This window comes from Coturnix japonica, chromosome 28 (genome assembly GCF_054131305.1).
Source record: "Coturnix japonica strain WE chromosome 28, WE-NBRP24, whole genome shotgun sequence".
NCBI lineage: Eukaryota > Metazoa > Chordata > Aves > Galliformes > Phasianidae > Coturnix > Coturnix japonica.
The window spans coordinates 8,380,350-8,391,388 of NC_140690.1; the positions used below are offsets into that span (position 1 = coordinate 8,380,350).

The following is an 11,039-nucleotide window of genomic DNA, read 5'->3' on the forward strand; positions in this document are numbered from 1 at the left end:
AAGCTGCCAGGGAAAAAGAACTTCAGGAAACCCATTTTTTTTGCTTCAGAGACTAGCTTCAAGCAGGTAAAACTGCACTGGAGAAGGAAACTGAAGTGAAGAAAAGTGAAGAAAAAGGACCAGAAAAGCTCTTTTTTTAGAGTTTTTTGGAGCTAGCACCAGTGCTGTGCTTGGGCTAGCAGCTGGCAGCTTGTGGGAGGGCTCCTGACTCACCAGGGGCGGAGCTGACACTGCCTGCTCTTTATCACTGGTAATTGACCTTGACCCATTTGCTGTGTGGATAAAGAGAGGCCAGGGAGGGCGGGAACTAGTTCACAGAACAACACAGAAGGTGTGAACAGCTGTTCTGAGCACCTAGTTTGGAGGTAGTCAGTGTTTGAGGGCTGCTTGCACTGCCCACTCAATAAGGCAGCAGTGGGAGTGGAGGCTGCGTCTTGTGTAAGCACGAGTTAGTGCTCTTGTCTTTTTCTCAGGTAACTTGCTCTTCTGTTGACAGGACCTGAAGCTAACGCTTCAAACATGGTCCTCACCAGGAAGCGGGCTTCCCGTGCAAAGCCTGTGGCAACCCAGACAGAAGGTCTGCTCCAAGATGTGGCAGTTCAGGTCTCTGGCTGCCAGGAGCCTGAAAGCTCTCAAAGATGATTTCAGGGGACTGGGGTGGGTAATTGAAGGAACAGGTGTGCAAGTGGTTATTGCATCTGTACCTTCAGTGGCAGGGAGGGATACTGAGTTGGGCCTGAGAACCCACCTCTTAAACAAATGGTTAAAGAGTTGGTGCAGACATAGGAGTCTTGGTTTTTTTGATCATGGGGCAATTTATTCGGCACCTGGCATGACAGCGGCAGATGGAAGCGGCCTGTCTCAAAGGGGTAAGAGGGTTCTAGCCAAGGAACTGTCAGGACTTATTGACAGGTGTTTAAACTAGGTAGGATGGGGGAAGGGGACAAAACGAGGGCCGCTGGGTCTGAGGCGGCAGTTCAAGACTCAAAGCAGAGCTTGCTAGGTGCAGACAATGGAGTTAAAAGGCATGGAGAGGGGTGGGGAGATGCTGCCTCTCTCAAGTGCCTGTATACCAACGTGCGAAGCATGGGGAATAAACAGGAAGAATTGGAGCTCTGTGTGCGGTCAAGTGGCCATGATCTCATTGCGATCACGGAGACGTGGTGGGACAGCTCGCATAACTGGAATGTTGTCATGGAAGGCTATGTGCTTTTTAGGAAAGATCGGCTGGCAAGGCAGGGTGGTGGAGTTGCTCTTTATGTGAGAGAGCAGCTAGAATGTATTGAACTCCACCTGGGCGAGAGTAATGTAGAAGTTGAGAGCTTGTGGGTGAGAATCAAGGGCCAGGCTGGCAAAGGGGACACTGTTGTGGGTGTGTACTACAGGCCTCCTGATCAGGAGGAGGAGGTTGATGAGGCCTTCCATAAGCAACTGGAAGTAGCGGCACGCTCCCAGGCACTGGTACTTATGGGGGATTTCAATTATCCAGATATTTGCTGGACAACCAACACGGCCAGGCATGCACGGTCCAGACAATTCTTGCAGTGCATTGAAGATAACTTCCTGATGCAGGTGGTAGAGGAACCGACGCGGGGTGGGGCATTGCTGGACCTTATTCTCACCAATAAGGAAGGACTTGTTAAGGAAGTAAAAGTTGGGGGCAGCTTGGGATGTAGTGACCATGAGATGGTGGAGTTCGAGATCCTGAGTGGAGGAAGCAAAGCAAAAAGTAGGATTGCTACCCTGGACTTTAGGAGAGCCAACTTTGATCTCCTTCAGGACCTACTTGGGGCTATCCCGTGGGCCAGGGTGCTAGAAGGCAAGGGGGCCTGTGAGAGCTGGTTAGCGTTTAAACGGCTCTTCTTCCAAGCTCAGGATCGGTGCGTCCCTGTGACTAAGAAATCGGGAAAAGGTGCAAGGAGACCTGCGTGGATGAGTAAGGAGCTCATGTGCAAGCTCCACGGAAAGAAGAAAGTACATGATATGTGGAAGAAGGGTCTGACCACTTGGGAACAATATAAGAATGTAGTCAGGGATTGCAGAGATGCAACCAGGAAGGCCAAAGCCCACCTGGAGTTGAATCTAGCTAAGGAGATAAAGAATAATAAAAAAGGCTTTTTAAAATACGTTAACAGCAAAAGGAAGGCTAGGGAGAATGTGGGCCCCATACTAGGTGAGGGGGGCGCTCTGGTAACTGGGGATGCTGAGAAGGCGGAAATACTGAATGCCTTCTTTGCTTCTGTCTTTAGTGAAAAGGCTCTCCCACAGGAATCCCAGACCCTGGAGGTTGATGAGAGAGTCTGGGGAATGGGAGATTTCCCTTTAGTCAGGGAAGAGGTGGTCCGTGAGTGCCTAGGAAACATTAAGGTCCATAAATCCATGGGACCTGATGGGGTGCATCCACAGGTGCTGAGAGAGCTGGCAGAAGTCATTGCTGAGCCGCTCTCTGTAATCTTTCAGAGGTCTTGGAGAACTGGGGAGGTGCCTGAAGACTGGAGGACGGCCAATGTCACTCCAGTCTTCAAAAAGGGCAAGAAGGAAGACCCGGGTAACTATAGGCAAGTCAGCCTCACCTCTGTCCCAGGGAAGGTGATGGAACAGCTTGTGCTGGATGCCATCTCCAGACAACTGGGAGATAAGGAGGTTATCAAGAGAACTCAGCTTGGGTTCACCAAGGGGAGGTGGTGCTCGACCAACCTGGTGGCCTTTTATGAAGATGTCACTAGCTGGGTGGACAGGGGGAGGGCGGTAGATGTAGTCTACCTTGATTTCAGTAAGGCTTTTGATACTGTCCCCCATGACATTTTTATAACAAAGCTGAGGAAGTATGGGATAGATGAGTGGACAGTGAAGTGGGTCGAGAATTGGCTGACTGGCAGAGTGCAGAGGGTTGTCATTGGCGGTGCGGTGTCCGGCTGGAGGCCTGTAACCTGCGGCGTCCCCCAAGGGTCTGTACTGGGTCAGGTCTTGTTCAACATCTTCATCAACGACCTTGATGAGGGGATAGTGAACACCATCAGCAAGTTTGCTGATGACACGAAGTTGGGAGGATTGGCTGACATGCCTGAAGGCTGTGCTGCCATTCAGTGAGACCTGGGCAGGCTGGAGAGCTGGGCAGTTAAGAAACCGGATGAGGTTTAACAAAAGCAAGTGTAGAGTCTTGCACCTGGGTAGAAATAATTGCATGCACCAGTACAGGCTGGGGGAAGACCTGCTGGAGAGGAGCTCTGCAGAGAGGGACCTGGGCGTCCTGGTGGACGACAGATTGACCATGAGCCAGCAGTGTGCCCTTGTAGCCCAAAAAACCAACGGCATACTGGGGTGTATTAAAAAGAGCATGTCCAGCAGGTCGAAGGAGGTGATCCTCCCCCTCTACTCTGCCCTGGTGAGGCCTCATCTGGAATACTGTGTCCAGTTCTGGGCACCCCAGTACAAAAAAGACAGGGATCTCTTGGAAAGAGTCCAGCGGAGGGCCACTAAGATGGTGAAGGGCCTGGAGCATCTCCCCTATGAGGACAGACTAAGTGATCTGGGTCTGTTTAGCCTTGCAAAAAGAAGGCTGAGGGGGGACTTGATCCAGGTTTATAAATACCTGAGGTGTGGGAGTCATAGTGGTGAGTCTGGTCTCTTTTCAGTAGTGCGTGGGGATAGGACTAGGGGTAATGGGATGAAAGTACAACATAGGAAGTTCCGCACGAATGTGTGCAAGAACTTCTTTACAGTGAGGGTGACGGAGCACTGGAACAGGCTGCCCAGGGAGGTGGTGGAGTCTCCTTCTCTGGAGATATTTAAGACCTGCCTGGACGCCTACCTGTGTGACGTGGTGTAGGGAGCCTGCTTTGGCAGGGGGGTTGGACCCGATGATCTCTAGAGGTCCCTTCCAACCCCTACAATTCTCTGATTCTGTGGTTCTGAGATTCTTTCGGGTCACCTAATAGAGGGGGCTCACAATGAGGCTATAATTCGGGATGTGCACCCTCCAGAAGCCCACTACACCCAGGAAAGACTGTGTCTCTTTTTTGTCAGTGGGTGCAGACATAGCAGTAATTTTGTTGATCACGTCTGTTGGGATGTGACGACGCCCATCTTGCCATTTCACCCCTAGAAACTGGATTTCTTGGGCAGAGCCTTTCACTTTGTCTCGCTTAATAGCGAAACCAGCAGACAGGAGGATTTGGATTACCCGTTCTCCTTTTTTAAAAACTTCCATTGCTGTATTACCCCACACAACGATAACATCAATGTACTGCAGGTGCTCTGGAGCACCGCCCTGTTCCAACGTGGCTTGGATCAGCCCATTGCAAATGGTCGGGCTGTGTTTCCACCTCTGGGGCAAACGGTTCCAAGTGACCTGAACACCCCTCCAAGTAAAGGCAAACTGTGGCCTACACTCTGTGGCCAAAGGGACAGAGAAGAATGCATTAGCAATATCAATGTTGGCATACCATTTTGCCTCTTTCAATTCCAGTTCATACTGGAGTTCCAACATGTCTGGCACAGCAGCGCTCAATGGGGGTGTGACCTCATTAAGGCCACGATAGTCCACTGTCAGCCTCCAATCTCCACTGGCTTTGCGCACTGGCCATATGGGGCTATTGAAAGGTGAATGGATTTTACTAATTACTCCCTGACTTTCTAGTTGTTGAATTAGCTTATGGATGGGGAGCAAGGAATCCCTATTAGTACGGTACTGTCGTCTGTGTACCGTTCTCGTGGCAATTGGTACCCGTTGTTCTTCCACCTGTAGTAACCCCACAGCAGACGGGTCCCCTCATAGGCCAGGCAAATCAGACAGCTGCTTTATGTTTTCTGTTTCTATAGCAGCTATTCCAAAAGCCCATCAGTATCCTTTGGGGTCCTTGAAATGTCCCCTTTTTAGGTAATCTATCCCAAGTATGCAGGGAGCCCCCTGGCCAGTCACTATACGATGTTTCTGCCAGTCTCTACCGGTGAGGCTTATCTCGGCCTCCAACACAGATTGTTCCTGCGAACCCCCAGTCACCATGTATATGTATCAGTTCTGTCCCTTTGTAACCTGAGGGTATCAGAGTATACTGTGCACCAGTATCCACCAGCTCCTTATATTTCTGTGGTTCTGATGTGCCAGGCCACCGAATGCACACAGTCCAATACACTCTATTATCCCTCTAACCCCCTGGCTGAGGGCAGGGCCCCTCTATTGGTTGTCTGCAGCAGTAGAGGCAATCTCAGTAGTGGCTGACCTCTTATGTAATTCTCTCGCACGTGCTCACAGTGCAAAATTGGGTTAGTCATGCCACTTCCTCATATTCTCTCCATGGTCACGCAGGTAGTTCGACATGGCACCACATGACATAGGCTCACTGCTGTCATTCACTCGGGCAGGCGGGCACTTGCGTCTGATGGCTGAGACTGCCACAGGTTCACTGTGGTTCCTTGCCACGAACCAGTTCTTCCGCACGTTGTCTTGTTTTCTCTCTATTTGGTCCAGTCTCTCCGTTATTAGGCAGATGGCTGCGATGGTGGCACGGTATGGCACTAGTGTGCTTTCGGTATTTTGCAGTGAAAGAATAACCTCAAAAATTGGAGGTCTTCTATCCAGCTCTTCATACCTGTTAGAGTTCGTTAATAGTATACTGGAATATTTCTCTGGTGCTGACCGTATAAGTTTCTTGCATAGTTCTGGAGTACTGCTCACCTTCTGTGGGTCATGGCCATCCTCTGGGTCCTTAGGGACAAACGTGGGATCGAACAGAATTTCTGCCACAGCCATTTCTCTCAGGTACTGGATACCTTCCTCAGCTGTACTCCATTTTTCCAGTACAGGCTCCAAATCACTTTTTAGAAGACAGGTTGCCTTTACAGCTGATAGCATCCTCTCCCAGAGAGTGGCAACTCCATTGAGACATCTGCTGATCCCTCTATCAATAGATGAGTTTCGAGCAATGTTTCCTAATTGATGAGCCTCATTGCAACTTAGGGACATGCTGGTGGCCCCATTGTCCCAACACCGGAGCAGCCAAGTGACAAGGCGTTCACCTGGGAGTCGGGCAAACTCCTTTCTCGTGCCTTGGATTTCAGTAATTTTCATAGGTTTACGAATATAGGAAACGGTGACTTCCCCCTCATCATCGCTATCCTCTCCGTGTCTGTTAGTCTTCCTCGGTGGCTTTGGGGAGGGCCTCCTCAACTTCATCCATCCATTCCAGACATGAGGACACACGCTCCCATCTCTGGCCTTCCAATGGGGCAACTGACACTGATGCTGGTGCTTCCTGTGGTTGGCTGGGATTAACCTGAAGCCTTTCTCTTAGGGTTTGGATCTCATTCTTGAGACTCTCTATCTCCTTCATAAGCCGTTCGTTCTGAGATTCCCCTGAGTTACACCATCCCTCACTCAAATGTTCATTTAATTTCCCAAGGTTCCCTCTGGTGTTCAGGGGTGAGATTACCTGAAACCGGGGGTCCCGATGCTCCTTGCCCTTTTCCGAAGTCTCTCACTATTCTTTGCAAGTCTCTCTGGACTTTATAGTAAGCTACTACAATTATTACAATTAGAGAGACTAACAACACAGTATCCAATTTGACACCCCAGTCATACTTAAGGAATTCAGAGCATTCGTGAGCCAGTCCGAGCACAGTGTCTGTGTTGTTTGTTAGGCTGGAAGGGAGCCAGGCAGGTATCCCTATCCCTGGCACCTGTTGGCTTAATGCATTTACAACTAACCCCCCCAACACGATGCAATGAAGCCAGGACCACAGGAACATAAGGACCATCAGTCCTACGTACAGGGCTGCTGAAATAAGCCAATTCATTACTGCCCAAAACATTGCCCAGAGAATTGCCCGCATTCTCCACCAAAAAATGTCACGAACTTCCCGCTAGAGCTCACTCTGGGACAGTGGGAACAAACCCAGGGGAGCAGGAACAAAAGTGCCTCCCTTCTCTAGCAGCACAGTGCAGCACTGCACAGCGCGGCCCGACCACATGTGTTTCAGGAGAGGGGAGGGGAAGGGAGATTGCGATTAAGTCTAAAAAAAAAATGAAGGAGGAAAAAGTGATTTGAGAACAAATGGCAGTTTAATAACCTAATAACGCTAAACAACAACAAGAGAGTTTCAACAAAGAGAATACCAAGTCCCCAATCTCACCAATGAGATATGGAAGGCGGGAAGCTCCGACCGCGCTGTCCCCTCACAGGGAGCCAGGCCAGAAAAACACGTCCCCTTCCTGACCTCCCCTCCGTTGCCGATCCCCACATGCCCATTTAAGGCAGTCCAGAGGAAAAAAAACTTATCCCGTTAATTCCCATTTATCCGCATGGTTATCTGATGTGGAATACAAACACCAACCAAACTACAAAACCATAACAGATACCATCGGAAAAGGTATCCAGTACCTGAGGGAAATGACCATGGTGGAAATGTTGTATAACACTGATCCACAAGACCGTGATCCTGAGAGAGTGAGGTCCAAGCCTAGCATGTGGCAGAAACTCACAAGTACAGCACCAGAAAGATATGCACAGACACTGGCAACAACATTTGGAAGATCCGAGGAACAAGAGAGAAGACCCCGAGTTTTTGAACTGATTATGACACTTCAAAACTACAAACAGCAGCTCCCCCCAGTACGCACCGCAGTTTCTGCCATCTCACGAGTAGAAGACTGATAGATGAAATGCACAAGAAACTATTTCCATCGACTAATTGTGATGGTCGAGTAGTAGTATCAGAAACGACTGATGAAGGTCAGTCTCCATACGGGTCACCAGGTCTAGTGAAGGACCTGATCAACATATTCCAATCCTACTCCTCACCTGTATCATCAAAAGTTTCAGCTATTAGACGCGTGTGCTTTCCAGCTCGAGCAAGGAACAACAGTAAGATTGCACAGCGTGTTTCCATGTGGTGCTACCTACGGGACCACAGAGAAGACATGAGGAAGTGGCACGACCAGCCTACTCCTGTACTACGAGCACGGGTGAGAGAACTACTAAACAGACCAGCCACCAGTGGAGTTGCTCCAGTCATCACAGGTAACCAATAGAGGGGCCCTACCCTCAGTCTTGGCGGGGAGAGGGATAATAAGAGTTTATTGGACTGTGTGGATTAAATGGTCTGGCACATCAGAACCACAGAAATATAAGGCACTGGTGGATACTGGTGCACAGTGCACTCCAATGCCCTCGAGTCATGAAGGGACAGAATCAATCCATATTTCTGGAGTGATTGGGGGCTCTCAAGAACTGACTGTATTGGAGGCCGAAATAAGCCTCACTGGAAATGACTGGCAAAAGCATCCTATTGTGACTGGCCCAGTGGCTCCATGTATACTTTGTATTGATTACCTCAGAAGGGGGCATTTAAGGTTCCGAAGGGGTATCGATGGGCCTTTGGAATAGCTGCTGTAGATATGGACATTAAGAAGCTGTCTGTTTTGCCTGGCCTGTCAGAGGACCCGTCTGTTGTGGGGCTGCTACGACTAAAAGAGCAGCAGGTACTGATTGCTAACAAAGACAGTGCACAGACGGCAGTATCACACCAATAGGGATTCCTTGATTTGATTATCCATCTGGAGAATCAGGGAGACATCAGCAAAACTCACCCACCTTTTAACAGCCCCATATGGCCAGTGTGTAAAGCCAGTGGAGAATGAAGGCTGATGGTAGACGACCGTGGCCTGAATGAGGTCACACCCCACTGAGTGCTGCTGTGCCAGACATATTAGAACTCCAGCACGAGCTGGAGTCAAAAGCAGCCAAATGGTATGGCACCACTGGCATTGCTAATGCCGCCTTCTCCATTCTTTGGCTGTATAATGTAGGCCAGTTTGCCTTCACCTGGAGGGGCATTCAGTATACTTGGAACCGTTTGCCCCAGGGGTGGAAACACAGCCCAGACATTTGCCATGAGTTGGTCCAGTCTGTATTGGAACAGGATGGTGGTCCTGAACACCTGCAGAACACTGATGACATTGTTGTGAGGGGCGATACAGCAGAGGAAGTTTTCACAAAAGGAGAGCAAATAATCCAAATTCTTCTACAAGCTGGCTTTGCTATTAAGCGAAGCAAAGTAAAAGGGCCTGCCCAGGAAATTCAGTTCCTAGGGATAAAGTGGCAGGATGAATGTTGTCACATCCCAACAGATGTGATCGAAAAAATCACTGCCATTTCTCTGCCAACTAGCAAGAAAGAGACAGTCTTTCCTGGGTGTAGTGAGGCTTTTGGAGGATGCACGTTCCAAACTACAGCCTCATTGTAAGCCCCCTTTATCAGGTCACCTAGAAGAAGAATGATTTTATATGGGGCCCTGAGCAGCAGAAGGTTTTTGAGCAGATAAAACAAGATATACCACGTGCTGTGGCCCTGGGCCAGTATGGATGGGACAGGATGTAAAGAACATCTTCTACATTGCTGGTGCTGGAGAGAAAGGTCCCATTTAGAGTTTGTGGCAAAGAGCCTCATGAGAGACCTGAGGCTGACCCCTGGGATTTTGGAGTTGAGCGTAAAAGGGGTCTGAAGAGATCTCCAACTGAGAAGGAGATCTTAGCCGCGTATGACAGGGTTCGGGCTGCTTCCGAAGTAGTTGATACTGAAACGCACCTCCTTCTGGCACCTTGACTGCCAGGGCTGAACTGGATGTTCAAAGGACAGGTTCCCTCCACCCATCATGCTACCGATGCCACCTGGAGCAACTGGATGGCACTGATTACACAAAGAGCGTGGATGGGGAACCTCAGCCATCCAGGGATCCTAGAGGTGATCATGGACTGACCTGAAGGTAAAATGTTAGGAACATCACCTGCAGAAGAGGTATCACATGCTAAAGAGGCCCCACCATACAATGAGCTACTAGAAAATGAAAGGAAATATGCCCTGTTCACTGATGGATCATGTCGTATTGTGTGGTATCATCGCAAACAGAAACCTGCTGTGTGGAGCCCCACATGACAGGTTGCAGAGGCTACTGAATGTAAAGGAGAATCAAGTCAGTTTGGAGAGGTAAAGGCTGTTCAGCTGGCCTTTGATGTTGCTGAATGGGAGAGGTGGCCAATGCTTTATCTTTATACTGACTCATGGATGGTGGCAAATGCCTCATGGGGGTGGTTACAGCAGCGGGAGCAAAATAACTGGCAGCAGAGGGGTAAACCTATTTGGGCTGCTGAACTCTGGAAATACATTGCTGCTCAAACAAAAGATATGGTTGTAAAGTTGCATCATGTGGATGCACACATGCCCAAAATTCGGGCTACTGAAGAACAGCAAAACAACCATCAGGTTGATCCATCTGCCAAAATCGAGGTAGCTCAAATAGACTTGGACTGGCAGAACAAGGGTGAATTATTTCTACCTCGATGGGCCCATGAGACCTTGGGCCATCAGGGAAGAGATGTGACACATCAGTGTGCTGCAGACCAAGGGCTGGACTTAACTATGGATGCTATTGTGCAAGTTATTCACGACTGTGAAACATGTGCCATAATTAAACAAGACAAAAGGCTTAAACCTCTCTGAGAGGAAGGACGATGGCAGGTTAAATACAGGGAGGAGTGGCAGCTTAATTATATCACCTTGCCACACTCTCACAATGGTAAGTGTTATGTGCTTACCATGGTGAAGGCAACCACTGGGTGGCTTGACACATACACAGTACCCATACTACCACCTGAAACACCATACTGAGTCTAGAGAAGCAAGTCCTGTGGCAACCTGGCACCCCAAGAGGAATTGAGTCTGATAATGGGACACATTTCAAACATTTCCTTATAGATACAGTGGGTTTACCATATCCTATGCCATAACCAGCTTCTGGTAAATTTATTGATACAATGGGTTGTTGAAAGCTATGTTGAAAACAATGGACGGTGGAACACTGAAGCACTGGGAAAAACATTGGTCAGAAGCCACTTGGTTGGTCAATACTACATATATGTATACATAGTATGGGATGTTCAATGTGTACCACAAGGGAATCTGATGCTGGGGGAGTGCAGTCAGTAATTCTTTGTATATATTTGTATGTAGACCTGTGTGTGTAATGCATTTTAATTTTTATTT

General features: G+C 48.9%; 1 protein-coding gene across 1 annotated transcript in view; it reads right to left on the reverse strand.

The window, feature by feature from the left end:
• LOC146756288 (uncharacterized) overlaps positions 1 to 11,039 on the reverse strand; it is a 79,714-nt gene that overhangs the window by 18,958 nt on the left and 49,717 nt on the right. The gene's annotated exons all lie outside the window — the stretch shown is intronic.